This window comes from Somniosus microcephalus, chromosome 9 (genome assembly GCF_052327205.1).
Source record: "Somniosus microcephalus isolate GS21.2 chromosome 9, FLI_Smic_1.0, whole genome shotgun sequence".
NCBI classification, from domain to species: Eukaryota; Metazoa; Chordata; class Chondrichthyes; order Squaliformes; family Somniosidae; genus Somniosus; species Somniosus microcephalus.
In genome coordinates, this window is record NC_140995.1 from 160,078,056 (window position 1) to 160,097,483 (window position 19,428).

The following is a 19,428-nucleotide window of genomic DNA, read 5'->3' on the forward strand; positions in this document are numbered from 1 at the left end:
ACTGCAAGGCAAATGAGGTGGCCGATGGAAAGAAGGCGTCGGTATTATTAAATTTGATGGGCGCGAGAACGTACGGCCTATTGCGGAATTTAATTACCCCAGCTAAACCAATGGAGAAAAGTTTTGAAGAGATTGTTAATATCTTACAGGAACACCTAAACCCTACACCGCTGCTGATAGCAGAAAGATTCAAGTTCCATAAAAGAAACCAGCACAAAGATGAGAGCAATGCTGACTATCTTACGGAACTACGCAAGTTATCGAAGCACTGCCAGTTCAGAGCAGGACTGGCAGACACCTTGCGGGATAAGTTTGTCTGCGGGCTCCAGAGTGAAGGAACCCAGAAATGACTACTTTCGGAAAAGGACCTGACGCTAGAACAGGCTTTCAGCGTGGCAGTATCCTATGAAGCAGCAGCACAGGGAGCTGCGGAAATACAACAGAAACCACAAGAATACAGCGCTAACAAAATGGCGTATGGAGCAGAAAAGTGCTATCGCTGCGGCAGAACAACCCATGATCAGAAGGACTGCTGGTTTAAGGACAAAGTATGCAGGCAATGTGGGAAAATGGGACACATAGCAAGAGTCTGCAGGTCGGGAAAGAAAACCAACACTACAAGAACTACTAAGGAAAAGTACAAGAAAGTAAAGAAATTGACAGACAGTAGTTCGGAAGATCAGGAGAGTGATAAGGACTCCGGGAGCAGGAGACTAAGTTGTCTAAAGTTACACAATGTGATCGCAAAGGAGGATCACCGAACCATTTGGGTCACCCTCATGATAGCAGGGTCCCCAGTAAAGATGGAATTGGACACAGGATCAGCCCTAACTGTCATGAATCGATGAGACTATGAGCGGCTATTCCCACAAATACCCTTGAAGGACACGTCCATTGTATTGAAGACATACACGGGGCAAAAAAGTCTACCCCAGAGGAAAAATAAGGGTGCCAGTTGAATACAACGGCAAGGAAACACAGAAACTGTATCTATATATACTACCAGATGGAGGACCACCATTATTGGGACGTGAATGGATCCGAAAAATACAATTGGATTGGTATTCCATTCAGGCGCTAACTGTGACTGATAAAAAGGATGATGACGTCACACCTGGACGACTGTCAAAGATTCTAACTGACGCGAAAGAGGTGTTCCAACAAGGACTTGGGACTCTAAAAGGAGTAACGGCAATGGTAAAAATCGAAGATAACGCAAACCCCAAATTTTTTAAGGCCAGACCGGTACCTTACGTGATCCGCCCAGCCGTTGAAGCAGAGCTGGAGAGTCTGGAGCATTCGGGTGTGCTGTCCAAGGTGGACTGGAGCGAGTGGGCCACACCCATCGTTCCTGTAATGAAGAAATCATTGAGCAGCATGCCTGGGGAACCGAAGAAGGTTCGCATCTGTGGGGACTTCAAGGTAACTGTGAACCCAGTCCTGCACACAGTACAATATCCACTTCCATGGATAGAAGATATTTTCACCTCACTATCTGGAGGGAAACGCTTTACAAAGATTGATCTGGCCCAAGCGTATCTACAAATGGAGCTGGAAGAAGCATCTAGGAAATACCTCACAATAAACACTCACAAAGGCCTTTACCAGTACAATCGACTGGTATTCGGGGTAGCATCAGCTATTTGGCAGAGGGCGATGGAACAAGTCCTGCAAGGGATCCCGGGGACCCAGTGTTATTTGGACGACATCCTGGTTACGGGCGAAAATGACAGTGAACACCTTGCCAACCTGGAGCAGGTGCTCACGAGATTACAGGAATATGGGCTACGAGCCAACCGCCCCAAATGCGAGTTCTTCAGGAGACAAATCTCGTATTGTGGCCACATGATTGATGAGGAAGGGTTGCATAAGTCGCCGGACAAGATTGAGGCTGTAGTCAAGGCTCCAGCACCGGAAAATGTGTCGCAACTGAGGTCGTTCCTCGGGTTGGTGAACTACTACCATAAGTTCTTGCCGAATTTATCTACAATTCTCCACCCACTGAACGCCCTGCTGCAAACTGGAGTAACATGGAAATAGAGTGATGAGTGTAAGCGTGCCTTTCAGAAATGTAAATGCCGAATCACTTCAAAAGAAGTATTGGCCCACTAAAATCCAACACTACCGATTCGGTTAGCATGTGATGCGTCTCCCTATGGTATCGGAGCGGTGCTGTCACACAAATTCCTTGACGGTTCAGAGAGGCCAATAGCCTTTGCGTCGCGCTCGTTAACCTCAGCCAAGCGTAACTACGCCCAGATTGACAGGGAGGCCCTCAGCCTGGTGTGGGGGGTGAAGAAGTTCAATCACTATCTGCACGGGCAGAAATTCACCCTACTGACTGATCATCAGCCACTGGTCTCCATTTTTAACCCAAAGAAGGGCGCTCTGGTGATGACGGCGCAACGGCTGTAAAGATGGTCACTTTTTCTAGGGGCACATCAGTACGACATAGAGTACAAGGGTACGAAACAGCATGGAAACGCTGATGGGCTGTCGCGCCTACCGTTGCCTAGAAACATAGAAACATAGAAGCTAGGAGCAGGAGTAGGCCATTCGGCCCTTCGAGCCTGCTCCGCCATTCAACGAGATCATGGCTGATCATCCAAACCCTAGCACCCGGTCCCTACACCGACAGCCATCCCACCCAAGCCCTATCCCCGTAACCCCGTAACCCCACATATTTAATCCCCCCTAACACTAAGGGCCAATTTTTATCATGGCCAATCAACCTAACCCGCACATCTTTGGACTCTTTTGCCTACGGTAGAGGAAGCACCTGCAGTGGACCCTGTTGAGATATTCCATGCGACCATAGTCAAATGTCTACCTGTTACAAACTCAAGTATAGAGAAGGAAACCCGAAATGACCAGACACTCTCTCGGGTCTATGATTTGACGGTGAAGGGATGGCCAGCACATGGCGACTCACTGTTGCCAGCATTCTCGCCAAGGAGAGAACAGCTGTCAGTGTGCCGGGGGACCTTGATGTGTGGATCCCGAGTGGTAATTCCACCCAAGTTGAGAGGTAGAGTGCTCAATGAGCTTCATGAGGGTCATCTGGGAGGGGTAAAAATGAAGAGCCTAGCCAGGGCGTTTGTGTGGTGGCCGGGAATCGATAAAGAAATCGAGGATATGACCAAGAGATGCACAGGATGCCAGAAGGTCCAAAACGCTCCACCACAGGCCCCGCTACATCCATGGGAGTGGCCCTCATCTCCATGGCAACGGGTACACATTGATTTTGCTGGTCCATTTATGGACTCTATGGCCTAGAAATTCAGCATAGCCACTTTTGGGGCGGTAAAGTCGGGCGGGCGCTAAAGTTTGCGCCCGCCGGAAAGTGGAGGCCACTTCGCCGATATTCAGTAGCTTTGGCCAAGGAGTTTGCTCGAGCGCTAAAACTGGCGTTGCACCCCTATCTTTAGGCGCTAAGCCGGCGGTGCAGACTGATACCGCCGAGGCCGGGCGCAGCGCAGGTGCGGTCATGTTTTGATTGACAGCAGACACCCTGGCGCCGGCCAGCTCTTAAAGGGGGAAGGGTCGACTTGGTCTGCTGCCACGCCCTGGATACTGCAGCCCTCCAGCTAGGCCTAAACACTGCTGCTGGAGAGAAATAGCGCCAGCAAGGATGCAGAGGGCCCGTGAGCGAGCGCAGCGCTTCTCTGCCCATGATTTAAAGGTGCTGGTTAGGGCTTTGGAGAGGAGAAGAGATATCTTGTTCCCGGACAGTGGCAAGAAGGCTCCCAAAAGGCTGTACAGGAGAGCCTGGAGGGAAATCGGCCAGAGGGTCACAGCCAACAGCGATGTCCCCAGGACTGGTGACCAATGCCGGAAAAAGTTTAACGACCTCACTCGGTTGGTCAGGGTGAGTACCCTTTCCAGTGTCCTCCTCATCCTTGCATGTGCACCTCACATTATGGGCAAAGGGACCTCAAAGGCCTAATGGCCAGCCCTCCTCCAGCAGCTATGGCACTGGCATGAACATCAATAGCACTTTCTGCACTTTACACACTGGCCAAGCTATTCGACCATGGGAGGCAGTGCACACAACAACAGGGCACCACACTGGCCAAGCTATTCGACCATGGGAGGCAGTGCACACAACAACAGGGCACCACACTGGCCAAGCTATTCCACCATGGGAGGCAGTGCACACAACAACAGGGCACCACACTGTACTTAGAAGCCGTCCTTTCTCTTGCAGGCCAAGCTGGCCGAAAATCTGAAGAGCCGGACTGTCACCGGGGGAGGCCGTGCCCAGTTCCAGGAGCTCAGTGACCTGGAGGAGCGCGTGGGTCGACTCATGGGTGCCCGGGTGATTGGCCCCGTTGCAATTGGAGATGCTGACCCTGTGCTGGGCCCCAATGGTAAGGACATGACCGTTTGGACCTCTCTCGTTCCCCTTGCGCTTCAGATCTACATCCTTTGCCACTGTCCGACCAATGCGCATAATGCCACCACGCATGCCTCCCTCGCTGACGCCCTGTCCTCACTCTAAAGCTACTCTTGTGCCTTCCTGCTTTCAGCTGGTGAGGAGGAGGTCCCTCGGAAGAGGAGGACGACGAGGAGCAAGAAGAAGGCGGCACATCGGGGGGACCCTCATCCGCGCCAGGGGATGGCAATGGAGGGGACACGTCTTGCCTGGAGGAGAGCCAGGGGGAAGTGTTGCAGGGGGGTGTAGCTCCTGTGCCCAGTGGCGTCCAGCCACGCGGGAAGGGTCGGGCAGCACGGCGGCCTTCTCCCCAGAGGGGGGAAGTGTTGCAGGGGAGTGTAGCTCCTGTGCCCAGTGGCATCCTGCCACGCGGGAAGGGTCGGACAGCTCGGCGGCCTTCTCCCCAGAGGGGGGAAGTGTTGCAGGGGAGTGCAGTTGCTGGGCCCAGTGGCGTCCAGCCACGCGGGAAGGGTCGGCCAGCTCGGCGGCCTTCTCCCCAGAGGGAGAGTCCGGCCTCCAGTCCGGAGACGGTCCTCGCCCAGGAGGTGCGCCTCCTTGATCAAATGTCCGCGGACTCGGATCGTCGCCACACCGAGTTCATGGGGGTTGTGGCACGGTTGCCTGAGGCCATTGAGTCCCTGGCTCATAGCATGGCCGATTTCGGGGCCTCACAGGCCAGGGGTTTCGACCAACTCGCAGCAGCACAGGCCAGGGGTCTCGAACAATTCGGGGCATCACAGGACGCGAGTCGGGCAGAATTCAGGGCATCACAGGACGCGAGTGGAGAGTTGACGAGTGGTGCCGTGCAGTCACTGGCTGGTCTGATGCGGGCACAGACCAGGGCAGTACTGGCACTCACTGCTGCCACACTCGCTGTGTCACGCACGCATCGCCAGGGCACCCGCCGCGCTGCTGCAGCACAGCGGTCTGGCCTTCACCAGATTGCTGCGCTTGCTGCAGTGCCAGCCCGGCTGACTGCCAGTGTCTCTGGCGACCAGCGAGCGCCTGGCATCAGCCAGCTTGCCCCCATTGCTGCAGCCGCCACTGCCACTCCCCCAGCAAAGCTGCGACGAGCTGCTGGAGAGACTGATGCTGCCCAGCCGCAGCTGCAGCAGTCGGCCCCTCCAGGGCCGGAGCTCGTCTAGGCCGACCCCCAAGGGCATCTGCCGTCACGCATTGTGCCCCTCAGGAGCCTTCCCCCAGCCTTGCAACACCCACAGGGCCCAGGTTGAGGCGGAGCAGCAGGTCGGCCAGGGGCCGGAAAAGCCTGGACAAGGACTCGCCCTCTCGGCACACAAAGTAGAGTGTGTTGCCAAATGTTTTTTTATATGGGGGTGTTTGTGTTCTGTATGGGGGGGGTTTATTTTGGTAAGGACGAGGATGAAGGCAACTGTTTTTTTATATGGGGGTGTTTGTGTTCTGTATGGGGGGGTTTGTCTTGGTAAGGCCGAGGATGAAGGCCATTTGGATGGACAAGTTTTGTTATTCCTCCCCAGGTTGTGGGAGTGAGATATGTTTTTGACTGTTTTTTGGGGGTCTTGTCTGTTTTTGGGTTTCATGTGGGAAGGGCCCTGAGTTTGTTCAATAAAGCTTTTTATTTATTCAGCTTGTCCATGTGTGATGTTTCAAGTGGTTGTTGCGTTAACCGGCTGAGGGCTTGCGGAGCGGCTGCATTCATGTGCCTTCATTGCCACAAGCCATTCCCTGACAGGGGGCCTAGAAGTGTCGTTCAATAAGCCGCCGACGGACGGCCCTTGGACCTTGTGGCTCCCTCCTGGGCTGGTACTCCTCCTCCTCCTCCTCCTCATGGTCCTCCTGCTCATCCTCCTGAGGTGGTGGTCCAACGTGAGGTGGCAGTGCCTGAGTCCTGCGGATAGCCAGGTTGTGCAGCATGCAGCAAACGACGACGAACTGGGAGACTCTATCCGGCGAATACTGTAGAGATCCGCCGGAACGATCCAGGCAGCGGAACCGTTGCTTGAGGACGCCAATCGTTTGCTCTATGATGTTCCTTGTGGCTTGATGGCTTTCGTTGTATGCCTCCTCAGCAGGGGTCCTGGGCGCGCGGAGCGGGGTCATGAGCCATGTACACAAAGGATAGCCTTTGGCCCCGATAAGCCATCCTCTTGGGGGAGGCTGTGCCTGGAACATGTCAGCCACAGTAGTCTGGCGCAGGATAAATGCATTGTGGCTGCTGCCTGGAAAGCGAGCATTGACAGCTAGGATGCGCTGCCTGTGGTCACACACCAGCTGTACATTGAGGGAATGATAGCCCTTCCGGTTGCGGTAATCCTCGGCATTGTCGATAGGTGCCCGCATAGCCACATGCGTGCAGTCAATGGCGCCCTGCACCATGGGGAAGTCGGCGATCCTCGCAAATCCGACTGCACGCTGCTCCTGCCTCTCTAGGGTCATGGGGAAGGAGATGAATTGGTGTCTCCTTGCGAAAAGGGCATCGGTGACCTGCCGGATGCAGCGATGCACGGCGAACTGGGAGATGTTCGCTATGTCCCCAGCAGCGGCTTGGAAGGAGCCGCTTGCATAAAAGTTCAGAGCCACCGTGACCTTCACTTCCACCGACAGAGACGTCCTGCACATCAGCTGTGGACGCAGATCTCTGTGAAGCAGCTGGCAGATCTCTGCAACCACCTCCCTTCTGAAGCGCAGCCTCTTAACACAATGCGCAGCAGTCATGGTGAGATAGGACACCTGCTGGCGGTATTCCCTGAGTGGGTAAGGCCTACGTTGCCGACGCCTGATGGCCCCTCTGCGTCTAGGCATGGCTGCCCCTCTCACACAGCGTCTGCGAGCCCTTCGCACATAATGCTGGAACGGAGGGTTGGAACCCCATGCAGCCCCCATAATATACTTGCAAACAGTGAAATCACAATGAGTCAAATTTCCAAGCTCTGGCCAGAAGCCAAAAATACCTCTCCTATGTTGGCCCAAATCAGTAAGGTCTCTTCCTTGGTCTCTGTCCAGAAATCCGTAGCACTAAAGTCATTGCAGCAAAATGGCTGGCCTTTATAGTTCAGTCTAAGTGCCCTTTAATTAGCGCTCCCCGAGGCCCGCAGGGCCTCTGCTGCGTTCCACTTCACAGTTCTTAACAGCGCCACGCCCACATTGGGCGGGCGCCACTGAAGTTCCGGTTTGGGGCGCACAAACGGCGTTGCACGACGAAATGACGTCATAAGCTGCGCGCGCAGCTGAGCGCGCGCAAACACTTTGCGCCGGCACTAAATGTCAACTGAAGTTGGGCGTAGGCACAGATCGGTCTGCGCCCGGGCGCTAAGTGCCTAGCGCTCGAAATCTACTCCTCTTATGGCGCTAACGGCTGGCGAACGCAACTGAATTTCTAGGCCAATGTTTCTAATCGCTGTGGACGCCCATTCGAAATGGCCGGAGGTCATCAAAATGTCCTCCGCCACCACGGAGAAAACTATTGCAGTCCTACGGACCATCTTCACCAGGAATGGCTTGCCAGAACAGATTTGCTCCGACAATGGGCCACAGTTTGTGTCAGAGGATTTCCGGAGGTTTCTGAGGAATAATGGGGTGAAACATTACACATCTGCCCCATATCATCCAGCCACAAATGGATTGGCTGAGAGGTTTGTTCAGACCTTTAAAAAGGCAATAAAGGCAATGCATAATGATGACATACCACTACAACACAAGGTGGATAATTTCTTGTTTGCTTACCGGAATGCGACACATGCAGTCACCAACCAAACTCCAGCTATAATGTTCTTCAACCGAAGGCTAAGATGTCGCCTGGATTTGCTCAAACCAAACATAAGACGAGATGTTGAGGATAAGCAATTCCAGCACATAAATGAGAAGCCAACCAGAAGCTTCAAGATAGGGCAACCAGTCTTGGCCCGTGACTACCGAACAGAAAAATGGCAGCCAGGAACGATATGCACACAGCAAGGACCACTAATGTACACAGTGGACGTTGGAGAGAGCATCGTGAGATGCCATGCTGATCAGATTCTAGAGTCACAGGAACAAGCCAAACCCATACCACGAGCAGGTGCACCTGGTAATCAACCCAAAGTACAGATTGCGTCTACCTCAGAAGCAGTGGTATTGGAAGCTGACGAACCAACCAATGACAATGAGCCAGAATCAACTCCGCCGCAAGAACAGGATACTCGAGAAAGGCGCTATCTAGTCAGGATCAGGAAGCCTCCTCAAAGACTGAACTTATAAATGATTATTTCAGTTGATGTATATAGTACAGAGAAAATTGTAATTGTAATTAGTTATTATTTAGTTGTTAAATGAATGTTATGTACTGTTTATCTAAAAGGGGAGGAATTGTTGTGTATGTACCTTTAAGAGAAGAACTGATTCTATACTGCAATATCGGCAGTGACCACCCCTGTATATAAAGCCATAGCAGGCTTCTGTATTTCAGTCTTGAGTTCCCCTCTGTTCAGTACCTCATTCACAGCATTGCTGGCTGTGCAGCAGCAAGCAGAAGGAGAAGGAGCAGCCAGACAAGGAGAGTGGAGAGTGGACTAAAGTGGTGGTCCCCTGACCAGGAAGAGGAGGAGAACGCTGGACCACCACCACCACCAACTCCACCATCATCATAACATCAACTGAGGTGCCTGGAGAGAGAGGACAGAGGAGGAGAAGGAGAAAGGAGGCCAGCAACAACACCAACCAGGGGAGAGGCCTTTCCCATTACTGCCTCCCCAAATTGGCCTCCATTCCAGGAGAGAGGGGAGAGAAACAACCAACAACCACCAACTGTTTGGAAGGAGGGAAGAACAACATCATCTTTCAGGTGGGTGTTATTTGGTGCACTCTCCCAAAGACTTTGTATTTTAGGTGGGGGGAGAAAAGAAGAAAAAAGGGCCGGATCATCAAGGGGTGTGTGTGTGTGTGTGTGTGGCTCTTGTAAAACACGAGGCCACACACACCACTAATTAAGCACCCCTTCCTATTGCCTGACCTGGGATAGCTGGAGCTGCCTAGGTGAACAGCCCAATTAATACCTCGTTAAGACCTGGTGTGGGACTGAGCCTGGGGCATCTCCAGCTTTCCCAGGTGAAGACATCTTCTCCCCCTGCTAGAAGACCACCTTCAAAGACTTAAATTTTTCATCGGAGAGTGCACCCCTGCCGACACCCACCCACCCACCATCCTGAGTGGCGACCCTGCCTTTGCGGCCTCCCTCCTTCCCACCGCCCCCCCTCTCTCTCTCTTTGTCTTTCTCTGCCTCTCTCTCTGAGGCACCTCATTTCATCTTTATTTATTAATTGCCTATTGAGCAGAGGGGAGAAGGCCCCTCTCCCAATTTCAATCAATAAGGGGAGAGGTGTGCCTTCAATTTAAACAGCTCCCTCTGCTCAATTGAGGACCAAAAATTACCTGAGGCCACAATTAACACCTTCAGGCCTGTGACTTGGGGTGAGTGTAGCCCTTTTTAGAAAACACCCCAGAATGGCGACTGCATCTTCGCCAGTGGCGGGGCCAGCCAGGACTTATGCGGGAGTGGCAGCCACAGCCACAGCTGCTCCCGCTGCTTCTGCTGCCCCGTCACCATTCAGATTGATAACAAAAAAGCTTGGGGTGAAGAGCTACACTCACCCCACTATGACCATTCAGGCCTGCGTTAAAGCCATGGCTGGGGTTGTCGGCCCCTCAGCCATCATCGCGGCCTCAAAAATGTATGGGAAGGCTGTGTTCTTCCTGGGGTCGGAGCGGGCAGTGTCCCTGGCCATCACCAAGGGGCTCACCGTGGGCGGGACCTTCCTGCCGGTGGATCCTCTCGAGGCCACCGCGCAGAGGATCGTCGTTTCTAACGTCCCGCCCTATGTTCCTGGTGAGCTCCTCCTTCCCCATTTACGCCAACTTGGGGAGGTGAGGTCGGGGATCACACCCATCCCGCTCGGCTTCCGGGAGGCCAGCCTTCGCCACGTCTTCTCCTTCCGGCGCCAGCTGTTTATCCAGCTGGCGCGGGAGGAGGACACCGACGGGGCATTCGTCGTCCTCCATGAGGGGACCACCTATCGCGTCTTTTGGATGTCGGACGGTGTGCGGTGCCACGCCTGCAATGGAGGTGGGGCACATCAGGAAAATCTGCCCCGCCTCCAAGGCCGCCGGATCATCTCGTGCGGCCAAGGCTGGCGCCGCCGCCGCTCCTCCCCCCGGGTCTGCCCGCGCGTTGGGAACATCTGATGCGCGGTTGACATCGGGGGCCGATGCCACCAAGGCCTCCGGCGGGGGGGGAGGGAGCGCATCCGGTTGGAAAAAAGGCGCGGAAAAAATCAAAACACCTTAGGGCGGGTCCCCCCGTGGAGGGCCAGCCCTTGCCCCTTAAGCCCCTTACACCCGCGCTCCTCACGGAGTTAATCGGGGCAGACGTGAGTGGGAGGGGCCTCGTGCCCGAACCTGTGGCCGCAACCGCCGTAGCGGAAACGCCAATACCTGCGGCCGGGCTCAGGCCAGAGGAACCCAACAAACCTGCTCCGCCTGAGGGAGCTGAGGAGGAGGCCTCTGCAGACATGGAGGTCTCCCTCGCTCCCTCCGTGCTAAAAAGAAGGCGCGACCCCCTGGAAGAGGAGGAGGACCGGGAGGAGGAAGGTCCCTCCGAGCAGGGGGAGTCGTTGCCCGCCGCGGGTGCTGCGCCCCCCCCCCGCTGTCATCACCACCGGCGATTGGCGGGGGTCGCCTGTCCCTCGGGAGGCTGAGGCAGATGTGTCCGTCCGGCACGTCCCTCCCAGGGATGGGGATGAGGCCCTGCCCGTGGGGGTGGGCGCGGGACAACCCGCGGCAGACATTGATATTTTATCTGTACCGTTACCCCTCACCGGGTCGGGCGGCCTGGGGTCTGGGTCGGGCGAGCTCGAGGAAAATGAGCTCGCCCAATGCGACCCAGACATCTCCCAGGGGCTACTCGACCTGGCAGAGGTTTTAATTCAAAACACCCCATCCGCTGGGTTGGAGGTTGGTGGCGGGGAGGAGGATGGCCCCCTGGCTGCGTCTCTGGTGCCGGACGTACTGGGAATTGTTCTCTCCCCGGTTTCTCCGGTCGTTCCGGCGTCTGGGGCAGAGGGGAGCTCTGAACCACCGCCGTCTTCTGGCCCAGCACCCCTAGAGGAGCCCAGGGAGGAATCCTCTGCCGCCGATCCTGGGGGTGTGATCCGGGCGGAGGCGGGGCTGGCTGGTGCGGCCGAGCCGTTCGCTGCGCACTGCGCGGTGGATGGGTCGGCCGCTGGTGACGACCCCCTGGAGGAGGATGGGGACTCGGTGATGGGCACAGAGGACGATTCGGACTCCAGCGCCGACAAGGCGATGGATGACCTCGTGCCCCTTGCCGAGTCTCCCCTCATTCCTGTAAGGGAACTCCCGGATTTTATGGCCACGTGCCTGGGTCGGCGCAATGCGGTCCGGCTGGCCCTCGACAGGTGGTCGGAGCTGGCGCTGCTAATCGTGTCCGTCCGTGCCGCCATTAAGATCATGGGCGCGGACGAGGGCATGAACCCGCTTGAGCTGCGTCGGCTCAGAACGTTCCTCACTGGGCTGCTGAGGAGGTGGCGGCTGACCAGCGGCTGCGCTTCCTCCCGCCGTTAGGTGTAGGTAGAGTTTGCACTGTGCTTCTGACATGAAGATAACCATAGCCAGCCTCAACATCAACGGCAGCAGGGAGGCGCGCCGCAGATTCAATAGCTTCTCGGTCCTTCGGGACGGGAAGTATGTGGTGTGCTTCCTGCAAGAAACCCACACCGTTCCGGGAGACGAAGCCACGTGGCTCCTGGAGTGGCAAGGAGGGGTCAGCATGAGTCACCTCTCCAACAATTCCAGCGGGGTGGCTATCTTGCTGGCCCCGCATTTTCAGCCGGAGATCTTGGGGGTCAAGGAGCACGTGCCGGGCCGCTTGCTCCAGGTCACTGTTCGCCTGGGGGGTGTGCTGCTCCATCTAGTGAACGTGTACGCCCCTCAGACCGGTGCGCAGCAAGTGCGCTTCTTCGAAGAAGTGTCCGCTCTTTTGGGCTCCATCGACATGGGCGAGTGCGTCATCCTCGGGGGGGATTTTAACTGCACCCTCGAGGCGAGGGACCGTTCGGGTCCCCCACGAAGCCCGGCGGTGATGGAGAAGTTGAGGGACCTGGTCAGGTCCTTCGACTTGGTGGACGTCTGGCGAAATCTCCACCCCGACTCCAGCGCCTTCACTAGCGTGAAGTCTGGGGGAGGAAGGTCCAGAATCGACCGCCTATACATTTCCCGGGCGTACGTCTCCTGCGTTCCGGCGGCTTCCATGCGGCCGGTGCCGTGCACAGACCACCACCTGGTGTGGGTGGAGCTCGCTCCGCTGCGCGCGCGGGTGGGGTCCACGTACTGGCATTTTAACAACCTGCTGCTGGAGGACGCGCGGTTCCGGGATTCGTTTCGTCGGTTCTGGGCCGACTGGAGAAGGAAGCGGGGGGGCTTCCCCTCCTTGAGGCTATGGTGGGACGTGGGCAAGGCTCACGTCCGTCTCTTCTGTCAGGAGTACGCGAAGGGGTCGACCAAGAGGCGGGAGGCCCGGGTCGGGCAGTTGGAGAAGGAGGTGCTCGACCTGAAGTCCCATCTCGGTCAGGTCGTCGAGGACCCGGCCCTGCGGAAGGTGTACGAAGAGAAGAAGGGCGCGCTGAAGGACCTGCAGCTCGTCGGGTCCCGAGGCGCGTACGTGAGGTCGCGGATCCAGCTCCTGCGGGACCTGGACTGCGGCTCCCCCTTCTACTCGCTGGAAAAAAACAGGGGGTCCGTAAGCAGTTCTTGGGGCTGCTAGCCGACGACGGATCTCTGGTCTCGGATCCGGAGGGAATCAGCGCGGAGACCCGCGCCTACTACGGGGCTCTGTTCTCTCCGGATCCGTCCAGCGAGGATGTGCACAGAGTTTTGTGGGAGGACCTGCCGAAGGTCAGCCCGGAGGGCGCCGAAAAATTGGACGCTCCGCTAAGCCTGGCGGAGCTGACCAGCGCCCTCCGCCAGCTCTCTAGGGGAAAGTCCCCGGGGCTGGACGGGCTGACCGTGGAGTTCCACAGGGCGTTCTGGGACATCTTGGGGGGGCGACTACGCGCGGGTCCTGGGGGAAAGTTTGGCGACCGGGGAGATGCCCCTCTCTTGGCGCAGGGCGGTCATTGTCCTGCTGCCTAAGAGGGGCGATCTCCGCCTCCTTAAGAACTGGCGCCCAGTCTCCCTCCTCAGCATGGACTATAAAATCTTTGCCAGGGCCATGTCTGCTCGCCTTGGCACCGTGCTGGTCCACATGATCCACCCCGACCAGTCCTACACGGTCCCGGGCCGGACCATCCACGATAACATCCATCTGGTCCGGAACCTGGTCCACCACTCCCAGAGGGCTGGTCTGTCGGTCGCCTTCCTTTCCCTGGATCAGGAGAAGGCGTTCGACAGGGTGGATCACGAGTATCTCTTCGGGACTCTGCGCGCATTCGGGTTCGGGACGCATTTCGTCGCCCGGATCCGACTTCTGTACGCCGCCGCGGAGTGTCTGATTAAAGTTAACGGGTCCTTGACGGCGCCCCTTCGCTTCGGGAGGGGGGTGCGTCAGGGATGCCCCATGTCCGGTCAGTTATACGCCGTTTGCGTGGAGCCATTCCTGCGCCTCTTGCAGAAGAGGTTGACGGGACTGGCTCTGCAAGGGCCGGGCGTGGAGGTGGTCCTCTCGGCTTACGCCGATGATGTGTTCCTCACGGTCACGGATCCCGCTGACTTGCGAAGGATGCGGGAATGCCAGCAGATTTACTCGGACGCATCCTCCGCCAAGATCAACTGGGAGAAATGTTCCGGACTCCTGGTGGGTCAGTGGCAGGTGGACTCCCTGCCGGAGGAGTTCAGGCCTTTCGCCTGGAGCACCACGCACCTCCTCTATTTGGGAGTCTAGCTTAGCCCTGCCGAGGATGCCTGGCCGGCGAACTGGCAAGAGCTGGAGGCCAAAGTCACCGCTCGCCTAGGACACTGGACAGGACTGCTCCGAGTGTTGTCCTGCAGGGGTCGAGCGCTGGTCATAAACCAGCTGGTGGCCGCCATGTTGTGGTACCGGTTGGTCACTTTGATCCCTCCCCCTGCGTTTGTCGCCAAGATGCAGAAGAAGCTCATCGACTTCTTCTGGGACAAAAGGAAGCACTGGGTCTCTGCCGCGGTTCTGTGTCTCCCGCTTAGGGAGGGCGGTCAGGCGCTGGTGTGCCTTCGCACTCAGGCTGCGACTTTCCATCTTCAGACGCTGCAGAGATACCTGTACGTCGAGAATCCTCCGAGATGGTGTGCGCTGGCGACGTGTTTCTTCCGCCAGCTGCACGGCCTCAATTACGACATGCAGCTCCTGTTTGCGAAAGTGGCCGGCAGGCGTGCCGGCCTGCGGGAGCTGCCTGTCTTCTACCAGGAACTACTATGGGTTTGGAACTACGTCGCTTCCAGGCAGAGCTCTCCCCCGTCAGGAGCGGCGGCTCTCCTTCGGGAGCCGCTGCTCAGGAATCCGCACCTCCACGACCGCGGGTTCGGGCGGCTGGCGGAGGGCAGGTCTGTGCCTGGCAAGGTGACCAGAGTCGGGGACCTGCTCGATGGCGGAGGAGCGGGCTGGATGGCACCGGGGGAGCTGGCGCGGCGCCTGTCCTGGGCCAACGTCCGGCTCGTGGTTGAAGCCATCGAATCGGTGAAAGCGGCACTGGGCCCCGACTCCACTAGGTGTATCGAGGCGGCTCAAGCACGTGGGGCGATCCCGTCCGAGCTTACCCCCGTTCGGACGGAATTCCTCATCGGCGCCCGGCCCCGAAACTCCCCTCGGGAACCGGTGCCTCACAACTTGAGCCGTCTCGAGGAAATACCCTCCGTGCCTTTTCATTCCACGCGGAGGGGTTTCCTGTACGGGCTGCTCCTGCACACTCTCCACTTTGCCATCTTCATCTACCGTCCGGACACGCCTTGGCGTGGTGTCTTGCCGACTGGCGGTGGCGGAGGTCCCCAATGGAGGGCTCTCTACGCGGGAGTCCTCCCTTGTTCCATCGGGGACTTGGCCTGGAGGGTGTTGCACGGAGCGGTCCCGTGCAATAAGGTTTTAAGTAGGTTCACGGACTCCCAGGCCGCCTGCATTTTTTGCGGCCTGGAGGAGTCCGTGTTTCACGTTTATATGGAGTGTGAGAGGTTGCAGCCCCTCTTTCACTACTTGAAGGGGCTGCTCCTCGATTTTTGGTTGCACTTCAGTCCCACGCTCTTGATCTACGGTCGCCCGGTGCGGACAGGTTGGAGGACCTCCTTGTGGGCCTGCTCCTGGGCCTGGCTAAAAGAGCCATCAATTGGTCCAGGCAGCGGGCGGTCGAGGGGGTCGTCCAGCCGGATTGCCTGCCTCTCTTCCGCAGCCATGTTCGCGCCCGGGTGGCCCTGGAGATGGAGCACGCGGTGTCCGCCGGCGCGCTTGAGTATTCGCGACCGGTGGGCGCCGCGGGGACTGGAGTGCATTATCAACCCGGAAAACCAAATTTTAATTTGATTTGTTAAGTTTTAGTTGAACTTTTGTTTATTTACAGTCCAATTGGGTTTTTTTTTGGGTCCAAACAAAAAGAGTCCCCTCTGTTCAGTAAATACCTGTTTTATTGTTCTCCTGCAGTCCAAGTATTATTGATACCCAGACACTACACCTTGCAGGACACCCTTGCAGCTACTTTCACTCAGCAAACAGATGAACTCTATTTAGGGCTCTATATAGAGCAGCTCATACAATGTTAAGAATATAATTTTTCACAATAAAAGCCCATATCTATCCAAGCATTAACTTCTCCTTGAATGTAAATTTCTGAATAATAATGGCTGTTTTCACTGATGCATGTCATATTTGTACTCAGAAGACATATTTAAAGAGCAGGGCTAATTGAGAGAGTTCAGCCCCTTACAAATGCAAATCTGTTCTTTGTCCATCTAAGTAGGTCATTTTAACGCCTCATTATTCTCTAATTATCAGTGTAGTGTGAATGTCATATCTATTTTACTGTCATCAAACTGCACTTAGCTGTACAGTACCAGCAGCAGATGTGTAGCAATGTAAGATGGGAGCAGGCAGTCACCCTGCCCACTTGCATCACTATGGATGATATCTGCCAAAACTTCATGCATGTCATCAGCTCTGTTCAGTCAGTAGAAAATATGATGATACATGAGGCCACCAAAGTTATTAATCATAGAGTCATAACGGCACAGAAGGAGGCCATTCAGCCCATCGAGTCTGTGCCGGCTCTCTGTAGAGCAATCCAGTCAGTCCCATTGCCCCGCTCTATCCCTGTAGCCCTGCAAGTTTATTTCCCCTCAAGTGCCTATCCAGTCTCCCCTTGAAAACATTGAGTGTCTCTGCTTCCATCAGCAGCAAGTTCCAGGTCCTCACCACTCGCTGCGTAAAAAAGTTTTTCCTCACATCGCCCCTGTATCTCTTGCCCAAAACCTTAAATCTGTGTCCCCTAGTCCTTGTACCATCAACTAGTGGGAACAGCCTTTCCCCGTCTAGCCCATCCTAACCCATCATAATCTTATACACCTCGATCAAATCACCCCTCAATCTCCTTTGCTCTAAAGAAAATTTTAAAAATCACTACATAAAATATGGACATTGTGCCAGCCATATGGTGTGAAGCAAAATCAAATGCAAGATCATGGAGGTGTACTGAAATAAAAATTTAAATGCTGGAAACACACAAGAGGCCAGTCAGCATCTGAGAAGAGAATAGATAAGTTAATGTTTCAGGTATATAGTCCTTCATCAGATCACGGAGCTATGCTCACTTCCAACAATACATTCCAAATTTCCAATGGCATTACTGTATTCTTGGCAGCCTACCTTTATCATATTCAATTCAATTCAATTTTATTTGTCATATATGCAGCAGACGTGTGTACTGCACAATGAAATGTTGATTTTTACGAGTCCTCCCAACATTGGAATAAATATGGCATAACAATGATAAAATACTAATAGAAATACAGTAATAATAAATAAAACAACAGTAATAAATAATAATAAATTATACGTTCATGAGTCTTATGGCCTGGGGGTAGAAGCTGTTTCGAAACCTGCTGGTACGAGACCGTATGCTTCGGTATCTCTTACCGGATGGGAGCAGGGTGAAGAGGTTGTGGCTGGGGTGGCTCGCGTCTTAAATGATTCTCAAGGCCTTCCCCCGGCACCTCTCGGGGTAGATATCCTGCACAGCAGGTAGTTTAATCCTTATAGTATGTTGTGCAGCTTTCACCACCATCTGTAGAGCCTTGTGGTCTGTGGCAGTGCTGTTGCCATACCAGGTAGTGATGCAGCCGGACAGGATACTCTCGATGGTGCTCCAGCATCAAAACTTGTGAAACAGTTCATGGAAACAGTACCCCTGCTCCTTCTACCCCTAGTCACGCCACACAAGTGCCAGGCAATGACCATCTCCAACAAGAGAGAGTCCAGCCATCTCCCAAATCCTGGCACTCCCTCCCGCACAGCACTGTGGGAGTACCTTCACCACATGGACTGCAGCGGTTCAAGAAGGCGGCTCACCACCACCTTCTCGAGGGCAATTAGGAATGGGCAACAAATACTGGCCTTGCCAGCGACGCCCACATCCCATGAATGAATAAAAAATATATAAAACGGGAAGTATTTAGCCAAAAATTGAAAGTAAAATATTCTGTTTTTTTAATACATGTCTTTTAAGAAGCATCTAGAAAAATGACTCAACTACCTGCAAAGGACACTTAAAAATAAACTGCAGCTTGACAAGAGTAATCAATTAAACTATGGCTCCCTTAGACACGCCAAGAGCTTGTCACAACATATTTTATGTTACTTAAACAAAAATTATTTATTTAACCACAGTAGTTATCAATACAGTATCATCCTCTGGAGCATACCAATAATGCTCAGCTTTGAGAATTTAAGTAATGCAGCTCTATCACAAATCAGAATAATGTGGCAAAAAAATCAAACTTCTGCAGTCAAAATGGTATTTTAAGCAGACAACAATCAAAACTAACTCGACAAATTAAATAAAATTATAAATTCATGTGACCATGGTTTTGTTAAAATGGTGACAAAATAAATACAATTCTATTTTTTTCTGATAACAAATAGTAAAATTGCAACAAATACCAAATATCACTGTGGCATATCAGGAGCTATCTTTGAGACAGTGCTTGAAGGAATGTCCGCAGGGAGTGATGTGTACGGGTTGGTCTATGTATTTTTTTTAGATTGGCGGAAGGGTAGGACAATTAATTTATCTCTGGTACAGTTGCTAAGCCTCACAGAAACTGATGTAAACTGCATTTACAACTGAGTCCATCAGTGTCAAATCAATGTAATACCATTTGTTCTAGTTGTGCCACAGTTGCCAGAATATCATTGACTCCTGGGGCTCGATTTTGCCAGGCCCGAGGAGGCGGGATTGGAGGCATGTGAGTTGTTAAAATCGCCAAAAATGGCGGGAGGGCCCGATCCCGCCTCCAAGCAATTTTCCCAAATGCGTGTTTTCTGACCCTCTTTCCGTCCCCGCCTCCAAGAGGCAGGATAGGCCGTTAAGGCCCTTAACAACCATTTAATTGCCTCTATAATCCCATTTTGAGAGGCCTTTCTGATTTTTATGCATTTCCCCCCATCCCTCACACCTCCTCTGGAACACGCCAGGTAATGCTGGCGGCCTCACAAGTGGATTGCTTACTCACAGCTGCAGCTCCACCATTAGAAGAGAGTTTTCACCAATGATCATTTGCAGGTGGCAGAACTTTGTTGTTTCAGGTCTGGGGGAACTTTTAGCAGGCATACTCAGTGTTGTGGAAGTTTGGAGCCTGACACCCATCTGCAGTGTGACCTCCTTGGAAACCCCTCTCCCCACTTTGACTAAGCGCTTCCTCAACTGAGGCATATACCAGAAGCATGGCGACCATTTAATTCCTTTTCTCTTGGACATCAGATTCAGATGCAGAGCAGCCGCAGCAGCAGCAGAACCATG